The 22,531-nt window shown below is 48.6% G+C and overlaps 1 protein-coding gene across 27 annotated transcripts in view; it reads left to right on the plus strand.

The window, feature by feature from the left end:
• MICAL3 (microtubule associated monooxygenase, calponin and LIM domain containing 3) overlaps nucleotides 1-22,531 on the plus strand; it is a 177,330-nt gene that overhangs the window by 43,864 nt on the left and 110,935 nt on the right. For 2 of the 27 annotated variants that reach the window (XM_028490745.2, XM_028490748.2), the window contains one exon: nucleotides 16,532-16,635. The exons of 24 other annotated variants lie outside the window; for them this stretch is intronic. The gene's annotated coding sequence lies outside the window, so the exon portion shown is untranslated. Of the gene's footprint in view, nucleotides 1-1,958; nucleotides 3,764-16,531; nucleotides 16,636-22,531 lie in introns of those variants that run through there. One more of the 27 variants, XM_028490751.2, reaches the window with a different exon arrangement.

Consider the following 22,531-nt stretch of genomic DNA (forward strand, 5'->3'; position numbering starts at 1 on the left):
CTGAAGTTAACATCAGAGCGTGCATTGATTGTTTAAAAAAAAGTCCGACTGCTTGTGAGACATTTCCGTTTAATGGCCTCCGATAGTATATTTGTCGTTTATATTAACGTTTAGGAGCTCAGAGGGTGCAGTGACACTGTCAGAAGTGAATCGTACGGTGATCTCAGTGACTGCTCCACCCCCAGCAGCCTGGCTGCCCCATCCTCCGATGGCTGTGTGAGGACCCAGCAGCCTGTGCCCCTCCCAGCGTGTGCGGTTGCACCCTGTTTTCATTGAAAAATGCATCTTGCAGTGCCTCCCTCATCCCTTCTCACGTGGCTGTACGTGAACTGGTGTAGTGCCCGCCTCTGGAAGCCTAGTTGCTTCGGCCTTTGATCTGAGTTGAGAGCTTGTCCTCCTTGCTGCCTGGCTGTGTCCAGCACTCTCGCCTGGTGGGTTCCCAGAAGAGCTGGCACAGATTGTGGCCCGGGCGAACCTTGCTTGGAATGTTGCCCTCGTGCCATCCGCAGAGCGGAGGCTGGGTCAGCCCCCTCCCTGCCTCGACTTGATTGTTTGGGACTTACTGTGATAATCTGCTTGAACAGGCGGAGAGACCACATTAGCTTGGCTGGCAGTCGTAAACAATGTTTGCTCTGTGAGTTTGCTCCCTCACCCCCACTCTTGGAGCCCTGTGTCCTCTGCCACCCCTCTCCTTGCATATTCTAACCTTGGCTAAACGGCTTCATTCATAATAAGATGGGCAGCATTTTCTGGGATGAAAATGGACTGAAAATAAGCAATTCCCAAGAACCTCCAGCTGTGATGCACAAGTAAAAAGTGTAGTTTCTGGGTAGGGATTTTAACTAATGTCTGGATAACCAAAGTATTTTCTTTTTATTCCATACTCCCTTCACTACTTTGGGACCCTATTTGAAAACACACACGCGTGTGTGCTCAGGTCAAAAAAGGAAAAAAAAACACTTTCCTAAAACTGACTATTTTCTTGGCAGGGGGTGCCCTGGGAAGATTCCATTCAGTGTCTCACAGAACAAAGGCTTCTACTGTCAGTCTTTGCACAGGTGTAGGGTCCTGGATGGTCTGTTGCTAATACCTAGGGAATTTGAGGGTTTATTTTTTTCCATAGACAAGTTTTTTCCCTCTTCTTCTCACTTTTCTTTTATAGTTTAACAGAAGCAGGGTAAGAGAAAACCCTACCTCACACCTGCACTGCCTTTTGCAGTTTGACAATTGCAGTGGTTGGTTCCACAGACAAAACCTGCTCCACCTTCTCTGCATTGATTGGTGGCTGATGATGTCATGGCATAAAGCTCAAACTGACTGTTTTCTCTGTGGGACAAGCCCCCAAAAAGCAGACAGCAGAGCTCTTGCTCTTTTGTTGCTTCTAGTTCATGCTATCAAAGGGGATAGAGAAAGGTGGGAGCAGAGCTGTGGCTGCAGATAGCTTTGATTTATTTCTAAAGCTCAGTCGCAGGCACCTACAACAGGGAGCCTTTTTATATCTGGAAAGAGCCTTTGTTTTTCATGAGAGCACATAGTACTTTTTGCACTGAAGGGATTTTGTTGTTTCTGCCTTAATCTTCTCTGTTAAGAGAAAGATAGAGGCATTTTCTTTTTGTTTGTTTGTTTTTTGTTTTGGCTGTGTTGGATCGTTGCTGCACGCAGGCTTTCTCTAAGTTGAGGTGTGTGGGCTTCCCATTGCGGTGGCCCCTCCTGTTGTGGAGCACCGGCTCTAGGCGTGTTGGCTTCATCAGTTGCAGCATGTGGGCTCAGTAGTTGCGGCATGCGGGCTTCAGTAGTTGCGGCGCACAGGCTTCAGTAGTTGTGGCTCGTGGCCTCAGTAGTTGTGGCTCATGGGCTCCAGAGCTCAGGCTCAGTAGTTATGGCACACGGGCTTAGTTGCTCCGTGGCATGTGGGATCTTCCCAGACCAGGGCTCGAACCTGTGTCCCCTGCATTGGCGGGCGGATTCCCAACCACTGTGCCACCAGGGAAGTCCCTAGAGGCATTTTCAAGGAAACTATTCTAGTGGACTAAGAAAGGGTAGGAAGAGGAGTTAATTTCAGGAAAATAAATAATAATTGGAAAAATTTCAGTTGGTTTCTCACAGAGCTTGGGAACTCTTGCTGTCAGCATGCTTTCATCGTACAGGTAAACTTAGCTATAGGGTGACAACTCTAACGTGGATTAAGGGAATCGTACAGCCTCAGAATTTTGCCTCTGGTTTAAAGAGCCCAAGGAGCGAAAGTTCAGTGTGAATTTACTCTTAAGTGGGCCTGATGAGATTTGCCTTCACCTTGGACCTTCCTGGGCCTGCTGTGGTGCAGTTGGGCCATTAGGGTTCCAGCAGAGCGGGCCTGGCCCGGCAGGACTGCCTTGGTTGTCGCTGGGCTCACCTCGTACTGCCCAGGAGAATTGCTGGAACTAAGGGACACTTGCCATCTCCAGCTGCTCTGAGTGTCTGGGGGCCTCACGGAGAGGCCAGGCTCCTTAAGGGGTCTCTGCAGCTGCCGGCACCAGTGTCCATTCCGTCAGGGGTCCGTTGCTGTCTCTGAGCATCTGAAAGCCTGTCTCAGGTTCTCATATGATCATGGCCAAAGGACCCAAAAAGTTACTTAAGGACACATTTTTTTCAACCCACCTTTCTCTTCTCAGACTTATGGTCAGACCTGAATTAGCACTGACCTTAATGACCATTTCCGAAAAGCTTGCCAGGAAAGGGCTCACCACTCTGGTAAGAGGGACAGGACAGGACAGGCGTCCCTGCCTACCCACAGAGTGGCGCTTGGTGAGGCCAGGCTATATTTACCCTCTGCGGGTCCCCAGGGCTTTGACTTGTCAAGTGAAAGGAAAGTCAAGCTGGCCTGGCAGCCACATCACTCATTAATCTGCCTTCACCCATGTGGACTGTGCTCCCTGCAAACATACAATCACTGGGCCGTCTTCAGACAGTTGTGGTGTAACTTCACCTAGGAGGGACAGAACATCGCAGCTGGTTTACATCTTCTAAACAAAACACCCTCAGAGGTTAAGCAAGGCACTCCCTCAAGCCCGGTGGAGCACGACTCAGTTTTTTTGTTGGGCAGCTCTTCTTCCGTTACCGTGTTTTGCGGTTTCGTAGGACTTTGCCGATGAGGTGGTGACATGTATATAGGGGAGAAAGCCCGTCTGAAGTGGGCGAACCTCTGATTTTTCAGCCACATGTGTGCCGTGTTCCCAGGTTGGCCTTCTGTCTCCCTTCTTCTCTGCCTTTTTAGCACGTGAGGATCATGGTGGGGGGACCTCCCGCTGCTGCAGAGATTCTGATTTGATGGCTCTGGGGTAGGGCCTGAATATTACATTGGTAATATTTTTTTCAGGTTCCTTGCTGAGTCTCATGAACAGATAGCTAATATCAGAGTATAGGAAAATGTCCCTGTCTTAGTTCACACACCCCAAAAGTGGCACACTTGAAGCACATGGTAGTTCTTTCTCATCATGAATGTTTATGTCCCATAAATAGGGAATTGCCTAAATTTTATGAACAATGACAGCTGTCGCCCTGGTGTGGCATTTGAAGCTCTGCTCGTCTCTGCTTTCTCTCTAACTTCCATCTTTGCAGGGGAGCCCTTGAGCGCTGGGAAGAGCGCAGTTGTAGGGTCTGCTGGGGGCCTGTCCAAGCCCCAGGTGCTGTCCTCCAGAAAAACAGAATGGGGATGTGCTTGAGGCGCTCGAGACCTCGGCCTGCTGCCGCCGTCACCACTGGTGGGAAGGCTTTGTCTCCACCCGTGAGTATGCCTGCTTTTCCGCTTGGTGACAGTGGCATTAGTGTTCCCGTTCACGTCTCTAACGGTGAACCCCTGGGTTTCCTCGGGCAGTGGCAGGCCAGAGAAGGATGCTGTGGAACAGCTCTGAGCCTCGTGGTCCCCACAGTCTCCAAGAGGAAGACTTGTCATTGGTCTCTGAGAACAGGAGCCGCCGTGGGTGTGGTCGTGCTGCGCCAGGCCCTGCTGTGCCAGAGGCGGATGGGGGGAGACGCGCCACCCCCCGCCCCCCGGTCTTCTGTCCTGGGGCCTCTGCGCACAGCTGGGCATCTTGGGCGTTTTCAGTGGGCAGGTGGGGGGAGCAGATTGACTGTTGTTCTGCCGTGATCTGACATAGGGAGAGTTTGCTTATTTGGGCTTGTTTTATGTTATTTACCCTGATAGGTAGCTCTCTGTGCACATTTGACACTGGCCTGTCAGAGGCAGGGTTTACAGCTTTTCCTTTGAGAAATTAGTCCATAGATCTAGAAAATGTTCTTCAGCTGCTTGAGTATTCTCTGCCTAATTTCTCCCCCTTCTCAGCCTAGTTTCTCTTTTTTATCCCTGCTGAGACTGCCCTTGCTTCTGTATTTACACAGCCTTGGGTTTATGCTACCTTTGCCTCTTACCTCGTGATGAAGTTTTATAAAAGTTCTTTTTCTCCTAAGAATGTTGTGTTCTTTCATATATGTATATACATGTATATTTAAATTTATTTTTGGCTGTGTTGGGTCTTTGTTGCTGCATGCTGGCTTTTCTCTAGTTTCGACGAATGGGGGCTACTCTTCATTGCAGTGCGCGGGCTTCTCATTGTGGTGGCTTCTCTTGTTGCGGAGCACAGGCTCTAGGCACACGGGCTCAGTAGCTGTGGCTCGCGGGCTCTAGAATGCAGGCTCAGTAGTTGTGGCGCACGGGGTTAGTTGTTCCGCGGCATGTGGGATCTTCCTGGACCAGGGCTCGAACCCGTGTCCCCAGCATTGGCAGGCAGATTCTTAACCGCTGCACCACCAGGGAAGCCCTCTTTCATATATTCTATCACTGGCCTTGATTATCTCATGGGACTAGTCCTGCCATGTTCCCTCTGATCTTTGAGTTTGGCTTGTCTTCAGTTGTGTTTTATGGATTTAATGGCCTTCATCAGGATCAGTTCTCTTCTTTATAGGCTGACTCACAAATGCTTGTCAACTATAAGAAGTCTTGTTTTTTTGAAGTTGTGTTCAGCTGGCCCAGAAAGGTTATTAAAATGGCAGCTGATTGTTACATTGAGAAAAATCAGACCTTGGTTCTCAGAAGTGTGTTTTGTATAAGAGGATGGAGTGGTAGTGTCTGGAGGAGACAGTGGGGGTCAGTGGACACCAAGCACATCAGCTCCTAATACAAAGCCCCTGCTTGGGAACACCAAAGAGAATGTGCCTTAGGGGAGAGTTGTTTGAAGCAAGGATAGAGAGGAAGCTCTGGAGATGAGGTTGAGTGTGTAGGGGAGGTGGCTGCGTATGTCGCCATAGTTAGAGAAGGCACAGTGGTCGGGTTTGAGGATTGAAGGGAGGAGAGAAGGAACAGGAAGTTCAGAGCATTATGGGGGTAATAGTGGGATGACACAAGAAGCTCAGGGGTCTTACACATTTGGTGTTGACTACTGAAAGTAATAATAAGAGGTTTGGTAAATGTGGGGTCAGTTCTCTTTGAGAAGAGTGGGCACTAGTCCTAATGGTAATCTTGATCACTTATTACTCAGTACAATTGCTAAAGCTCTTTCAGTTTTATTCAAACCCAACCATAGCAAGCTTAATGATATTCAATATTAACAATCCCTTATTGATTAGATACATATAGGACTTGAGATTTTTTTATATTACAAAAAATAAGGTAATTAATTTTAGATTATCTTTGGTTAATCATTAACTATGACATTTTATTCTCATTAAGTAAATTGTGCAGATCAGCTTAACTAGAACAAGTCAGTCACCACAGTCCCAACATAATTGTTTTTATGTTTTTTATAACCTGTGATGAAATTATTATTACTCATTTCCTTTGTCTTGAAAATATAGTACATGTGTATACCTTTAATTAAAAGATAAAAGTGAAAATCTTTAAAGGATTTAGCAAATAAATTATTCACAGTTTGATTATTTCATTTTGCTAATAAAGGAAGCAAAAATGCTCTATGTTTGAAAAACAAAACTAAACCAAACCCAGACTGTGGCACTTTCTTGACCCGGCTTTTGTCCTTGGCCTCAGAGTTGGAAAGTCCAGGGACCTTCTCCAGTGATCTGGAGGCACGTTCCTACCCAGAGGTAGTACAGGACTGCTGGTTGTGATGACATGACTTGTAGGGCTACTTGGAGGAGTGTTAGTCCTTCAGTAAATAGAGCACATACTCCTGTGTCTGCCTAACGGGGCTCAGATCTTTAGTGTGTGCAGTGGGGTCGATGGTTCCAGATGTCTCTCGGATGGGTGTCTAATGTTTCTGTGTTGTCTTGAGGGAGGTGCCTGTCGACAGGCAGTAGTGGATGGGACCGTTTGCTTTAGAGGAGGGCAGTTGCTTTAATTTAATATAAAAATAGGAGCCTAGTTTCCTGAGTCACTCTCTAGCCAGGAAGGCCTTTTCATTTCTAAGTGGGGAAAGGAGTATTTGTCTGATTCCTTTGGAAATGATTGTCTGGTGCCACCTTTCAGAGTTGCAGAGACAGACGGCCGGGTTTGTTCTTTAGTTTTTGCTTGGTTCTTCACAAGGTACACAGAGTTGAGTCAGAGCCCTTCCCCGGCTGACTTCACTGTCTGTGGTCCAGACAGTTGTCATGGGCCTCGGATGGCAGGGATGCACGGCCATCATTCTCCCCTGTGGCACCTCTGTCTGCACCCCTTCTTATATGTAGGTTCTGCTCCTCGCCAGGTGTATGGTTTGCTGAGTGGGGTCGTGGGCTGGATTTCAGCCCCTGCACCCCTCCCCTTAACTGGGAGCTAGCACTGCTCCACATGGTGGCCAGGGGGTAGGAGCGCAGTGTTCATTCAGAGTCATGGGCGTAGATGTGTCTTTATCCTGTGTTACTTGTTACCCAAATGGGTCTTGCTGCAAGTGCTGAATGTCCTTGAGATTTCATCTAGAGCCAGGAGCACCGGTGGGGAGAGCAGTACACTTACCTTACAAGTGAGAAGTGGTCTCACCCTCTGCCCAACTGCCGTTTAGTCCTTTCAGACTCCGGTTATCAAAGCATCGTCTTAGACTGAACTCAAACCTTTTGACACCCAAATCTTTTGTCCAAAATTGTATCTGGCGCTAGAGTTCAGCACAGTTATCCGCCAAGTTTAATGCTGGCAAGGGCATCATTGTAAAGGAGCCCCACTCCGCCCCCAGGTCTGTTCCTCAGAAGTGTGTGGAGCTGCTAGTGTTCACAGCTGAGCCCTGCTGATCTTGGTGGTATAATAAGTCAAGATATGGAGCGTCCAAGGCTCAGGACAATGTCCCTTCCCATTGGGTGCTCTGGTCTTCCTAGAATTTGTGTTCCTTTATTTATTTATTTATTTATTTATTTATTAAAGGCCGCGCCGTGCGGCATGCGGGATCTTAGTTCTTGACCAGGGATCGAACCTGCGCCCCATGCATTGGAAGTGCAGACTGTTAACCACTGGACCACCAGGGAAGTCCTTGTGTTCTGTTTTTGACACACTAGGGACCTTTGGGAAGAGGTGGGGACAATTTGGGCTTTAGAGTGAGGCATTCCTATGTTTAAATGTTGTCATTTTCAGCTTACTAGCTGGGCAAGTTAATTACCCTCTGATCTCAGTTTTCTCATCTACACAATGAAAATCATAAGAGTTCTTTATAGGATTGTGTGAGGACCAAATGGAAAGATTATTGTGAAGTGCCAGCACAGTGGCTCGGCACATAGGAGAGTTCAATAAGTGGTTATAGGTATTATAATCAATAAGAGATGGCCAAAAAGTCTCTTAAACCTCCTCCTTCTAAAGCAGGGAGTAATTGTAAAGTCTTACATTTAGCTTGAAATCTAGTGGCTATAATCATTTACAAGAGAGAGAAGACAATAGTGGCTTTTTTAAAGTGGTTCGTTTTGTTCCTTCATATCTTGACCGCTTTAATGCTGGGAATAAGATATGGCATGGTCCTTGTCCCTGGGAACTCACAGCTCTGGAGACGGTCATACAAACTGGTTCCTGGAGTATAATTGGACTTTACAGGCACTGTGATAGACATCACTGTGGGACATGGTACAGTAAGCAGTCTACCTCTGATAGCAGTCATCCTTTTTTTCCTTTCCTGCTTTGGACTGGGCTTGTCTTTTTACAATAAGTATGGGACTGAAGTAGATGTGGGAAAGCTAGACTTTGGCATTTTCCAGCTTAAAAAAATATCCTTAGAGGATTGATGGGTCCTTGGAAGGACCTGTAGTAGAAGAGTTCCTCACTTAAAAGTAATGATGAAAGGAAGCAAAGGGAGGTAATGGAGAGAATAGAACCAGTTAACCATGGTGCCATTGGTAACTCGTCGTGTGACTCAGGACAGGTGGCGACACGAGCGCCCGCCTTCCATGCTCATAGGCTTGTGTGGGAAGGAAGTAGATAACCTGTGTGGAAATACCTTGTGAAGCATGCAGTGCTGCTGCACAGTGTGGGGAGAGTCGGGGACGGGCTTCGTCCGCGCTGGAGGGGAGGCCCAAGCCCCCTCTTGTCCTTCAGACCTGCTGTAAGTTACCTGCTCAGAGAAGCTTCCATGACCAACTTATCTTGGGTCCCCCCCTATTAGTCTAGGTCACTGTAACCTGTGCATTTCCTTCCTGGCACTCATATTTTGTAATTACAGTTGACCCTTGAACAACGCGGGGGTTGATCTGTGTATAATTTACAGTTGGCTCTCCGATCCTTGATTCCTGTGTATCTGCGGGTTCTTACAGTTTTTTGGCCGTGCCACGCGGCATGTGGGATCTTAGTTCCCCGACCAGGGATCCAACCCGCGCCCTCTACAGTGGAAGTGCAGTGTCTTAACGCTGGACCTCCAGGGAAGCCCCAGTATCTGCAGGTTCGACCAGCCACAGACCGCGTAGCTCTGTAGTATATTCTATTCACAAACATCGTGTGTAAGTGGACCCACGCAGTTCAGACCTGAACTGTGCAAGGGTCAGCTGTACATGCTTGTTTGCTTACTTGTTTATTGTCTGTATCGTCCAGCAGACAAGGGCAGGCACCGTGTTTTTATTCACCAGTGTAAATTCAGTGCCAAGCGTAGGACCTGACATATACCATATAGTCAATAAATGATTTGCTGAATGGAGTAAAAGTCGGCCAAACACGTTGGTCTTTGGAAAACAGTGACTTTGGGGATGCCCACGTATGCACTGATCCTCATGTGGGTACTGGGGTGCAGAGGAGCGTCGGTACCCAAGACTGCTGTAGTAGCAGCACCAGAGTGCAGGTTCTGGATTCACAGGAGGGACTTCTGCCTCGTCTCTGCACCCGCCCTATGGGTGCCTTTCCGCCCATCTGAGACTCCTAACTCACTTGCATTCAGGTGCACGTTGACTGTGGTGAGTCTATCCCTTCAAAAGGGAAAACCCCCTCTGGACTATGGAACTTGGTTCCAGGGAGTCGGCAGCTTGCCAGACACGGAGCATGTGTCCTGTTGGTGTCTAGAAACACACATCCAGGCTCTGGCCATACCCACCAGGCTCCCAGCTGTCTGCCGGACCTCAGCCAAGCAGTGCTTCTTCCGGTTCTTCCTTGGTGTGAGGGGTGTAGTGTAGATTCTATTGGTGTGCACTGCTGGGTGGCCCTCAGATTACTGTTCTCTCAGGGCATGGAAAAAATACCCTTTTTTTTTTGTTTTTTGACTTTTCTTTTCTTTGTTTAATGGTGGTATAATGTATGTTCTTAAAGTGCACAAATCCTAAGTATGCAACATACACACACACAGATGTATATATGTATAAACCTCTGTATGTATCCAGCAGGGTGTTCAGCTGGGAGTCGAGCCATATGAAATTTAGGGGCTAAGGGATTTATTACAGAAATTAGACTTTACCCACTGTGGGAGGTGTTGGGACAGTGAAAGTCCAGATGGGGGGTTGGAGGTCACAGGGGTGGCACTCCCCAGTCTGCCTGAGGCATTGGTGTGGGTGGACAAGTCAGAGCTCCTGGAGAGCTGCTGTCCAGGGGGTCCATCGGTGTCTGTTGGTCTGGGTAAGGGGCAAGAAGGGAGAGCTGGGTGGAGCGTGGGGGAGAGCGAGGACGGGCTGGAACCCCGCGCACTTCTCTGTCTCTGTCCATCGCCACGTCTGACTGCCGAGACCTTCACAGAGGAGTGCCTGCTGCGTCAGGTCTGTCTTCCAAACCTCACGCGAGTTCCGTTTTTGGCCAGTTCTAATTCGGAACTCTGGGGGTTCTGGGAAACGTAGTCCCCAGCTGAACCAAGCCAACCCGGCACTGTCTGCCACACTGTGTGACCACCATCCAGAACAGGATCCCAAAGGCGCCCGTCCTCTTGCCCCTTCTGAGACAGTAACAACACCCCACCACCCCCAACCATTATTCTGGACGGACTTCTTCTACTCCATAGATTTGTTTTTGTTTGTTTGTTTTTGGTTTTTTGGCTGCAGCTTGTGGGATTTAGTTCCCTGACCAGGGATTGAACCCGAGCCCTCGGCAGTGAGAGTGCGGAGTCCTAACCACTGGACCTCCAGGGAATTCCCTGTTCCATAGATTTGAATTGTGTTTGTCCTTGGTCTTTACAGAGATGGAGCCCGACACTGTGTTCTCTTTTGTGTTAATATGCCTTCTTTTGCTCACCATTGATCTATGCATTTCATCCACGTTGCTGCATGTTGCAGTAATGCATTCCTTTTCACTGCTGCATAGTATTCCATGGCTGCTGCTTATTTCTCATTTTGTATTTTGGTTATTTGGGTTGTTTGCATCCTGGAGTATTATGAACTGTAATGCTCTGTATAATGTGTGTGTGTGTGTGTGTGTGTGTGTGTGTGTGTGTGTATAAAATGCTATAAACATTCTTGTACTTGTCTTTGGGTCAACATAGACATTGATTTCTTTCGGAAGTATCCTCAAGAGTAGAATTTCTGAGTTTTATGGTAGAGTTTGTTCAACTTTAGGAACTACTACTGAACAGTTTTCCAAAGTGGTTGTATAGCTTACACTCTGGTTGTTCAGCTTACGTTCTGAGTGTCTGGTTGTTAGTCATTCGAATGGGCAGGCAGTAGTTTCTCATTGCAGTTCTGATTGACATTTCATTGATGACTAATAATATTGGGCACCTGTTCAGGTGCTTTCTGGCAATTTGGATGTCTTTTTTTGGTGAAATACCTGGTCAGATCTTTTGCTTAATTTTCGTCGGGTGTCTGTTTCTTACTGTTTACTATGAATCCTTTACATATTCTGGATATGAGACTTTTTTGGTTACAAGTAGTCCTTTGGCTTTAAGGAGGTGTGTTCCTTCTGAAACTGGGCACAGTTGGGGTTCAGGCATGTTTGAGGAGGGAAGCCTTTGGACAAAACATGGTTATTTATTGCTTCTTTCTTGGGAATTAATGCGTCGTAGGTTTGGAAGTTAGCAACTCAACTTACTCATGGTTTTAAAAATAAAATATTGGACCCACAAGTATTTCTGCTGCTTTTAAAAAATAGTTTATCTTGAACACTAGAAGTATATACTCATAAACCAAAAATTCATTCCGTAGAGATCTGAACGTTTGTCGTGGCTCTGACACTCTGCTAAATGCTGGGGATAGAGACCTGAGAGAAACTTGCTTCCTCCAGGAGCACAGAGTCTAGTGGGAACAGAGGAAGAATCTGTGCCCAGAGAAGGGAGGAGTGAAGTTGTTGAGAGAAGGGCTCAGAGGGAACGTGGAACCGAAGCCCTGATGGGTGGTGAGTAGGTTCACAGCCATCATCGGCCTCGGTGCAGAGAAGATCGGAGGAGGTTGAATGTGTGTGCAGGGTGGAGAAACGTGTCGTTGGCGGTGAAACAGGACGCACGGGGAAGAGTGAGGTGTGTCAAGGGGCAGCGAGTGAGGGGGATGGAGGGGAAGCGGGTGCTCTGGCCGCCAAGGAATTTAGTCCATCAGCGAAGCGTGTCTCAAAATGTGTAAACAGAGGTGTGGCATGATGAGATTTGATTAGAAAGATCACTTTGGAAGAAATACAGCATATGAATTAGAATTTCAAACTTGAGACGGGGTCTACAAACTCGTACACCCATGTCCATAGCAGCATTACTGACAATAACCAAAAGGTGGACATGAACCAGATGTCTGTTGGTGGATGAACATACACATACAATGGAACATTCTCAGCCATGAGAAGGGATGAAGTTCTGCTGCCTATGACAACACCAGTAAACACTGTGCTAAGCCAGACAAGCAGACACAAAAGGACACATATCACCCGCTTCCACTTATATGAGGCGCCTAGAATAGGCACATTCACAGAGACAGAAAGTAGGGTAGAGATTACCAGCAGGTACAGGGAAGGGGGGACATGAGTGGTCATTATTTAACGGGTACCAAGTTTCTGTTGGGGTCATGAAAAGTTCTGGCGATTATTATACTACATTGTGAATGTACTGAATTGCACACTTAAAAATGGTTAAAATGGTAAATTTTGTATACGTATTACCACCAAAAGTAAAAATAAAAAACCCCACCTTGAGACAGGATCTGCATTTAAGAGATCTAGGTAGAGTCCAGGTAGAGATAATAAAGTTCAAGGCAACGAGGTTGGGAAGGAGGGGATATGTGGAGAGAAATTTAGGAAGAACAGATGGCAGTTTATCCGGTCCCGTTCTGCATTCCCTACAGTACCACGCACAGCACAGCCCCTGACATTCTGGGGGCGACGAGAAGAACATGCGGAGTAGGGCAGACGTGAAGGCCGGTGCCTGGAGCTCTGGCTCGGGTGGATGGCAATTTTACAGGGATTGCAAGTCAGGGGGACGGACCAGTTTGGAAGAGCAGATGAAGAGTTTTTCCTGAAACCACACGTGAAGGTGCCCTGGCATATTCTGCTGGAGATGCCCAGGAGAGAGTTACAGAGAAGGTGCAGAAGGAAACAGAAAGGAAGAGGTCCAGGGACGGAGGCCTGGGGGCCCTCAGTGGTCTTCAGTGCGGCAGAAGTCGGAGGAGTGTCCGGAAGAAACCGGGGAGGAGAGTTGCGCTGTGCAGTCCTTCATCCTTTGTCAGATTGGCTTTCTCGTTGCTCTTTGTAGAGTCACCCTCCTCTCTTGGTGTCCCCTCTCCACGCCAGGCTGTTGGTAGGAGGGCCCAGACATCCTGAAGGTGCTAAAGGCGCGGTCACCAGATGGGCTCAGGGAAGGGCGTGCACTTCTGTGTGGTTCCGTTGTGTGTTGGGAAGTTGTAGACCTTCAGTCTGCTAACGTTTTCTAACTTTCTGATTCCACTATCCCTTCATGCTGCTTTTGCTTACATTCTGCATATGAAGAAAAATTGACAGCTTAGGCCAACATCAATCTCAGGATGTTATAGGGTGTAAAACCCTATAATCCCATGAGTTAACATCAGTTTAAGATGCCTATGCATTTATGTTTTAAAGGTCAGAGCATTTTTTCATAAATTTCATTTCTTTTGTTTGATCAGTGATTTGGAAAATTATTAGATTTGAGATTCATGACCTGTTCCTTTACACTGTGCTTTTGAAAGTGAAACAGCTGTCAGGACGAAGGGACAATGCCTGTTTGAAAAGTTTCTGAGTTCTTGGCTCTAGTATTCACAGTCTGTCGTGGTGAGCAGAGATTTGTACACTAGCACCACTGAGCCATTGTGGGCAGGGTGCCAGGGAAGGTAAACAGATTAAGGGGTTCTTCTTGTAGTTTGGGAAGCACTATTCTCAGCGTTAGTGACTTTTTAAGAAAATTGTATACGTTTCCAGGTCCCCAAGCCAAGCCCATCTTTTCATGCAGACACAAGACGGCTGTGGCTTCCTTTGTGTGGCTGCGCTGAGTTCCCTTCATGCTGCTGAATTGGCAGCAAGAGCAGTGGATACTACCTTCGTATTCATCAGCCCCTTAAACCTGACTATAACATAATCATCTTCAGATTTGGGAGTTATTAAAAATCCCCTGAGATGGATGGAAATGTTCTAAAACTCTGTTGTGGTGATGGTCGCATAGCTTGGTAAATTTACTAAAAAATCATTGAACTGTACACTTAGAACAGATGAATCTTATGGTATGTAAGTTGTACCTCAAAGTTGTTTAGAAAAACACTCCGTCTAGTCCTAAGCACTGTGCAACTTCTGCTGCCTGGGCGCTGCTCTTTGGGGCAAAAGAAGCCCTGCTTAAAGTTCTTCTGGTTCTCAGCCAGGTCCTGCAGGTTCTCATGTCAGGAATTTGGCACAGCTTGGGCTCTCACCTGGCTCCTGTGCACTTGCTCTGCCCAGGGCGTCCAACACCTGACCGGGCTGGAATATCCACCAGGAATAAGCCAAGCCCATCTGTTTCTGGTGTGAGGCTCTAAGGTGAGGAGCTCAGGTTCTCTAGGGCTTAGAGACCAGTTACCCAGCTTGTTATTTATTTGGAGCCCGTGACTTTTCCCCCATTAGCTGTTTGGCCATTTTATTGCTCTGTTAACACATGATTATAGGGTGAGCAGGAATTTAGGTGAAACTAAAATCTTGCAGTATGGCCGTTTCTCAATGGTTCCTTTTGAAGGTTCAGTGGGAGAGGTGGTTAAGTAATGATTCCTGTTGTCTGTATATTCTCTTACCTCTTTATTCTCTTCTGCTTTCTCCCTCAAATTATCCAGATGATTGAAAAGGAGGTAAACAGATTTTCCTGCCTTCACCCCAAATGCCACTCTATGCAGTTGGATTGCAGTATATGAAGCAGGTTTGGTTCACTATCTGATTATCATTAACTTCCTCTTCAGGAACCATATGCTTCATGACGACAAAGATCTTGTCCACTTTCACTGTTGTATGTCAGTGCCTGTCACACACTAGGTTGTTAAAAAACAAACTTGCTGTTAGCAGGGATTGAGGCTTTAACATGAACAAGTGGGCTAAATTGCCCCATAGGAGGTAGGCAGTCAGCACAAAGAGAGGCCATCCTTTTGAGGTCATCCTAGTGTGACATTTATTGAATTCCTACTGTGCTCACCCTGTGATTTGAGATACTCTGGGGCTTCTGGTCAGATGTCTTTTGAGATATAAGGCTGCTTAGTTTAAGGTCCTTTAACAAGGTCTTTATGTCTAATGTCCAGTGTCTGTATCAGATATGTGTTTAAGTTGAACAGATACATTCACTTTTCCCTGTCCCGAAGTGAGTGATATTTCTGAAGGTGATATACTCAGTCTTTACCCAAAAGCAGGAACCTGAGAGGGTGAAATGTACCCAGATCACTTGGTCATGCTTGGCACTGAGTGGTCATGATCATGGCTGAAGCACGGAGCTCGTCCAGTTCACGAGAGGGCAGAGGGCATTCCTCATGAGGGTGGCTCCCCAGAGGCAGACCTGCCTCAGCCACAGTGGTGAGAGGGTCGGGCAGTAGGTAGTGCCTAATGGTATCCCCTATGGAGCACTTGAGTTCTCTCAGATGTTAGATTTCAGGCTGTGGAGCAAAGCAAAGCGTTCGCCTTCTGTGCACCAGAGCCAGCAGGTCAAGTAACAATGACTTATGCCTGGGAAAACTTGGGCAAGGGTTTCAGAAAATCCAGTGGTGGGCAAGGAACGTGTCATCTGAAGCTCGCCGCTGCTGGACCAGAGAAGGATGCTGAAGGTGGCCATAGGGTGCTGTAGGTGTTTTAGGACACGGGTGGATGTGGAGCAGGCCCTTTAGGCCCTTTGAGGGCTTTACTGCCTAATCTCATTGGCACTGAATTGAGTGAAGATTAATTAGTCTTCTGGAGAAAAACTTCGGTAGGTTGCTGGCTTTGGGCCCAGAGTAGTTGGAATTTTGGAGCCCAAAGGTCTCATGGCAGTTGGTTATCGGCAGTTGGTCTTTGGGAGAAAAGAAACTCAAGTCTTGGCTGTATGTCAGCAGCCCCTGGACAGGGTGGGGGTCCTCCCCAGGGCAGGGTTGGAGTAAGCAAGGAGAAGCTGTGGGCTGGGCCCTTTCAAGAGCCTGCCAGAGTGTAGCTCAGGAATCTGCAGTATTCCTTAAGCATAAGGAAATGAAGCTTGTTGTATTCCCTTTCTCTGAGTGTTTTATTTCTAACCAGATGGACTCTTTCCCTTGTGAAGGACTTAGGTCTGTAGCTGCGGGAATGATGGTCGACGGTGTCAGAGCTCAGTAGGAATCAGCAGAATGAGAGGGCTGGCCTTGAGGAGTGTTTGATCCAGAGAAAACTGTTTTGCTGGGGAAATTATGCCTAAGTCCCATACCCTCTTAAGCTAATTGGGAAGGGAAAGTATGTTCTATAGAGCTGGTTTAAGATTAGCCTTCTCAGTTTATTTCTACTTTGGAGAAAACAGCTGAGATTTTCTCCATGAAAATAGTTGAAAAAAAAATCACGGTCTTGGAGCCATCTAGCCCCACTCTCTTCTGTGGCCTGGAGCCAAGGCAGATCTGGTCAGTTTGCTTGGTGTGTGAGGTGGAGGTGGAGGGGGTCGTCATCAACCCTGTTGGAGATTTGAGATCTTTTTCCTTCGTTAGCTGCCAGCCTCCTGAAACAGCTGCATCTTACTGCTCCTGTTTTACAGCCAGTCTTTCCAGAGGAAGCATACTTATACTTGCTTTATCTCCTCCTTCCTTCCCTGTTTCCATCTCCAAGAACCCTGTGGGCATCTGGTGAATCTTTTCCTTTGGACTGTCTAACCCTTGGGAGCTTAGACATCACTGTACCAGTGACCCGTGATCCTCTGGTATCTGGAAAAGGTAAATATTGTCCTGAAATGTGAATTGAAAACAAAAGTCCTTTTCTTAATCAAGAACTGTCCAGAGATACCTTAGGAAACTCAGCTTTGGCCACTTCCTTGCCCTTGTCTCACCCCTTAAATCAATAACAAGTTAGTAACCAATTAATCTTCATATATATTTTTTCTCCTTTCTGTATTCTGTGACATTAGACTCTGTGGCCCACATGAGCCTTTTTTTTTTTTTTTTTTTTGGCTGAGTTGCGTCTTCGTTGCTGCACGCTGGCTTTCTCTAGTTGCGGCGAGCAGGGGCTACTCTTCGTTGCGGTGCACGGGCTTCTCATTGCGGTGGCTTCTCTTGTTGCGGAGCACGGGCTATGGGTGCAGGGGCTCAGTAGTTGTGGCTCGCGGGCTCTACAGCGCAAGCTCAGTAGTTGCAGCACATGGGCTCAGTAGTTATGGCTCGCGGGTTCTACAGTGCAGGCTCAGTTGTGGCACGTGGGCTCAGTAGTTGTGGCACGTGGACTCAGTAGTTGTGGCTCGTGGGCTCTAGAGCGCAGGCTCAGTAGCTGTGGCGCACGGGCTTAGTTGCTCCGCGGCATGTGGGATCTTCCTGACCAGGGTTCGAACCTGTGTCCCCTGCAGTGGCAGGCGGATTCCCAACCGCTCCGCCACCAGGGAAGCCCCCCACGTGAGCCTTTCATTTCTCTTTCTCCTCCTTCCCACTGTCACGTGTACTGAGTGCAAGAACAGAAACGAATGACTCTTCCTGCTAACTAGTGCCCCCTGAGCTGATGGGCAGGCAGACGTGGGCTCATTCCAGAGCAGTGGCGAGTGTGGAAAGGGAGGGGGGGATATGTGCCCGGGTGAGAAGGAGCACAGAGGGGCCGGGGTGGTGGGCAGGGAGGAAGGCCGTGCCGGGCCAGGGCAGCGCCGTGACCGCACTTGAGGCGCGTCCTGGAGGCTGTGAGCATGACTGAGGACAGTGGACTGTGTGTGGAGGGATGGGAGCAAGGCTGCTGCTAGACCTCTGGGGCCTTTTGAACCTTGCTGAGGCTTTGGATTATTCCCTAAAAACACTGGAAGGCTGTAGCGGATCACATTCGAGGCCAGGGATCATGTTTGCTCTTTAAAAAACACTCAGGCACTCACGTGGGGGATGGATTGGAGGGGGCTTAAGATGAGAAGGCTGTTGTAATGGTCCAACTAGAGATCACAGGTGCTCCCACCAAGATACTGGTAGGGAGATGCTTTATAAAGCAGAGGTCCCAGAGAGTTAGAATCAAGAGGTCTTTGCTATTGGTTGATCGGATTGCGAGATTAACACCGAGAAGGGTCTGAAATGACCCCCGGTTTCCATTGGTGGGTGGATAGTGGCAGCATTTGACTACATGAGGAGGTGAGAGCTGGGGAAGAGAACAGAAGTGTCCTGTGGTGCACTCCTCAGTTTGAGGTAGCCGTGGGATGTCTGGATGAAGATGTTCAGTAGCGTTTGGATCTCAGAAGCAAGGTCAGCAAAGTTAGAAGTGTAGGGGTCGTCCAGTTTATGAAGAGAGCGGCAGCTGAAACAATTGTAGCCATTTGCGGGAGCTGAGAAGCCTGAGGATAGTAGTGGTTGAGTAGCAGGAGACAGAGCCAAGGAGAGGAGGGTTTCCAGGAAGATCAAATGAGCGGGAACAAGTGAGATAGGGGTTGAAGTGTCTGAGCCTTTCACAGCGCCCTCAGTGGAGTGATGAGGACAGAAGCCAGATTCAGAGGGAGGGGAAAGGTGACGGGACATAGTTAGGAGGTCATGCGGTGGGGACAGCAAGGGTAGACAGCACCCTCAGGAAGCAGGAGGGAGGGGCCGGCAGCTGGAAGGGCGCACAAGTGTGTGGGAAGTTGGGAGAGACCCCAGCATGCAGGCTGGGAGGGAGGAAGAAGTTTAAAATGTATGACAGGTGGGTGGTGGTGATAGTTGCACAGGACGTAAACGTACTTAATGCCACTGAACTGTGCGCTTAAAAATGGCCAAAAAGGGGGAAAATGTACTACAGTAGATGGCGCTGGTTTCAGAGGAGAAAAAAGGGCCTCTGACTGGCGGGACCCTCCTCCGGGGAGGGGAGGGGTGAGGACAGTGAGTGGGGGCTGGAGAGGGGAAGGTGCGGCCCCTGCTCCTGCGAGGCGGGGGCATTAAGAGTGGACGGGGTGGGGGTGGCTTGCGGCGCCAGAATCCCTGGGTGGTGCTGACCCCCCTCCCAACCCCCTAGGTTGATGTGGCCACATCAGTCTGCGCTGCTGACTTTTTTTCCTACTGTTCAGAGAAGTTCCATCCCTATCCCACCTCTGAAGCTGGTGTTTCAAGGGTCCAGCTGTCTGTCTCTGTTTGCCCACTTTCTCCACTTAATCTCTGGGCAGCCTTGTCAGAAGCTGCTGGGCGGTGCGGCTCCCCTTTGTCTTCATCCCTGAGTGAGGCAACGCTGCCTTTGCAGACACCCCAGCTTATGACAGCAGCATGGATTTCTGAGACAGATTTTAAACACACACACACCCTGGATATAGAAAGATTATGGGTCTTTCCCTTAGCTTCTGGGGGAGGTGGGCTGGGAGCTGCCCTGTAACACTTCATGACACTGATAAACTCTTCTTCTCTGCAACCAGATTCTTTTCATGGGGGCTGTTACTCTGAAACCATTTGGCTGTGAAAACAAAGCTGCCTCCAGGGCTTGGCTCCTGTCCGGCTCTCCTCTCCTGCTGCATGGGTGCAGGGGTCTGCCGGAGGGGTCTGTAGAGGGAGGGTCCAGAGCAGGTGTGGCCGTGGAAAAGGCGCGGGTCCCCTTGTAGGATTCCCGGATCTGCGTGTTCCTGCTCCCAACCTGGTGGCTCTCAGCCCATTTTCATTTGGCGACTTCCATCTCACGTCCCAACAGAATTCTGCTTGAACCCCCTGGTGTCACGCATCTGTTCATGGATTCAAGAGGTAGTTGTTGGGCTTCCTGGGTGGCACAGTGGTTGAGAACCTGCCTGCCAATGCAGGGGACACGGGTTCAAGCCCTGGTCCGGGAAGATCCCACATGCCGTGGAGCAGCTAAGCCTGTGTGCACAACTACTGAGCCTGAGCTCTAGAGCCTGTGAGCCACAACTACTGAGCCCACGTGCCATAACTATTGAGCCCGTGTGCCGTGACTACTGAAGCCCGCGTGCCTAGAGCCCCCATGCTCTGCAACCAGAGAAGCCACCGCAATGAGAAGCCTGCACACCACGACGAAGAGTATCCCCTGCTCACCACAATTAGAGAAAGCCCACATACAGCAATGAAGACCCAACAGAGCCAAAAATAAATAAATAAAATAAAACAACAACAACAACAACAAAAAAGAGACAGTTGTTGTGCACTGCTCTGAGTCAGGACCTATTCTGGGTGCGACGATGCAGCAGGGAGCAAAGTGGCAAAAATCCTTGTCCTCGTAGAGCTCACATTCTAGAGGGGAAGACAGTAAATGGCATTTATAGTACATCAGACTGTGGTGAGTGCTTTGGGGAAAACAGGGCAAGAGGCTAAGCTGGGTGGGGGGTCAGTTTTAAATGGTGTGGTTAGGAAAGGCCACACTGAGGAGGTGACACTCGAATAACAGCCAAGGGTGGTGAGGGTGCATCACACACCTGTCAGCCCCTTCAGAGGACGGGCACCCAGGGAGGCAGGGACAGGTTTCCCCTCTGTTCACTGTGTTATTTCTAGAGCCTAGAAAAGTGCTCGGCACACAACTACTGAGCCTGCGCGCTAGATCCCACGGGCCACAACTACTGAGCCTGCACTCGAGAGCCCGTGAGCCACAACTACTGAGCCTGCGCTCTAGAGCCCGCGAGCCACAACTACTGAGCCCACATGCCACAACTACTGAGCCCGTGTGCCTAGAGCCTGTGCTCCGCAACAAGACAAGCCACCGCAGTGAGAAGCCCACACACCGCAACGAAGAGTAGCCCCTGTTTGCCACAACTAGAGAAAGCCCACGCGCAGCAATGAAGACCCAGCGCGGCCAAAAATAAATAAAATAAAATAAATGTATTTAAAAAAAGAATTATAAAAAAAGGAAAAAGAAAAAGAAAAGTGTTCGGCACACAACAGATGCTCAGTAGTATTTTTTGAATGTGTGACTGGATCTGGGGGAGAGTATTTCAGACATAGGAGCAGCGAGTGCCCAGGCTGAGGGGAGAGTGTTCGCGGGGCAGGAAGGAAGCCGGTGTGACGGAGGGGATGAGCAAGGGGGCCACAGTAGCAGGAGGTGAGAGAGGTAAGGGCGTGGGGTGCGGATCTTGTAGGGGCTCCCCGACACCTTTTCAGGGGGGGTCCTTGAGCTTAACACTATTTTCACAATGATACTAATCTGGAAATACTTGCCTTTTCCCCTTTTTTCTGCTCACGAGTGTACGGTGGAGTTTTCTAGAGGCTAAATGATACGTGATACTGCAGCAGATGGAGTGCAGGAAGCAGAGTGGGAATCCAGCTGTCTTAAATAAGCCAGACATTGAGGAGATTTGCAACAATGTAAAAACGTTATCACTCTAATCACTACGTTTTTGTTTTGGAAAATATTTTATGGAAAAAATGTTAATTATTTTACTGTGTAATGGATTGTTTTAAACTGAATTAATATTGAAATTTTTCTCCGTTTTAACTTCACATGCAATAAGTATTGATAGATCTTTGGGTTCTCAGTATTTTTAAGAGTATAAAGTATGAGTCCTAAGACCAAAATTTTGTGAAACACTGTTCTAGGGCCTTGTAGGCCATGGTAAAAATGTTTGTTTTAATGCTAAGATGGGAACTGCATCCATGACTCTGGCTGAATCAAACAAGATGAGTTTTAGTAAAGATAGTTGAAAGGTCCCAGTGGGTCTTGAAAGCAAAGCGCATAAATATGGGGCTAGATTTTAGAAGCAGCACATTAGTGATAAAGATTTGGGGGTCGTTGTGTGCGGTGGTGTCGGCAGTGAGGGGCACATTCCAGTTGAGCTCTTTTCTTTATAGCTGGGGCTTACGTTCTGCTGGAGAAGATGGATAATACACAAATAAGTCACATACACTATGTCAGGTCATAACAAATGCCACAGGAAAAATGAAGCAAGGTGAGAGCGTTAAAGAGAAATGGGAGGTGGGTGGTCTTTCGTCTGTGGCGGGGGGGGGGTCGGGAAAGGGTTCTCTAACGAGGTGATGTTTGAGCAAAGCCCTGAAGAAGGTGAAGAGGTAGCTGTGGGGAGCTTCCCTGGTGGCGCAGTGGTTAAGAATCCGCCTGCCAACGCAGGGGCCACGGGTTCGAGCCTGGTCCCGGGAGATCCCACATGCCGCGGAGCAACTAATTAAGCCCGTGCGCCACAACTACTGAGCCTGCGCTCTAGAGCCCTCAAGCCAGAACTAGTGAGCCTGCACTCTAGAGCCCGTGCTCCTCAACAAGGGAAGCCACTGCAATGAGAAGGCCACACACCGCAACAAAGAGTAGCCTCCGCCCACCACAAGTAGATAAAGCCGGTGCACAGCAGCGAAGACCCAACACAGCCAAAAATAAATAAATAAATAACAAACAAACAAAAGCCGTGTGGCCATCTGGTGGAGAGCATCAGCAGGGAGACCCAGGCATGCAGAGACCTGAGACCTGGGTGGCCGCTGCTGGGGGTACTTGGTGAACAAGAAGGAGGCCACTCTTGCTAGAGCCTAAGGAGTGTAGGGGACGGGAGTGCGGTAGGTCACTCCGGGCCTCAGAGGCCATTGTGAGGACTTTGGATTTTTTTTTTTTTTTTTTTTGCGGTACGTGGGCCTCTCACTGCTGTGGCCTCTCCCGTTGCGGGGCACGGGCTCCGGACACGCAGGCCCAGCGGCCGTGGCTCACGGGCCCAGCCGCCCCGCGGCACGTGGGATCTTCCCGGACCGGGGCACGAACCCG

Source organism: Physeter macrocephalus, chromosome 6, assembly GCF_002837175.3.
Source record: "Physeter macrocephalus isolate SW-GA chromosome 6, ASM283717v5, whole genome shotgun sequence".
Taxonomy (NCBI): domain Eukaryota; kingdom Metazoa; phylum Chordata; class Mammalia; order Artiodactyla; family Physeteridae; genus Physeter; species Physeter macrocephalus.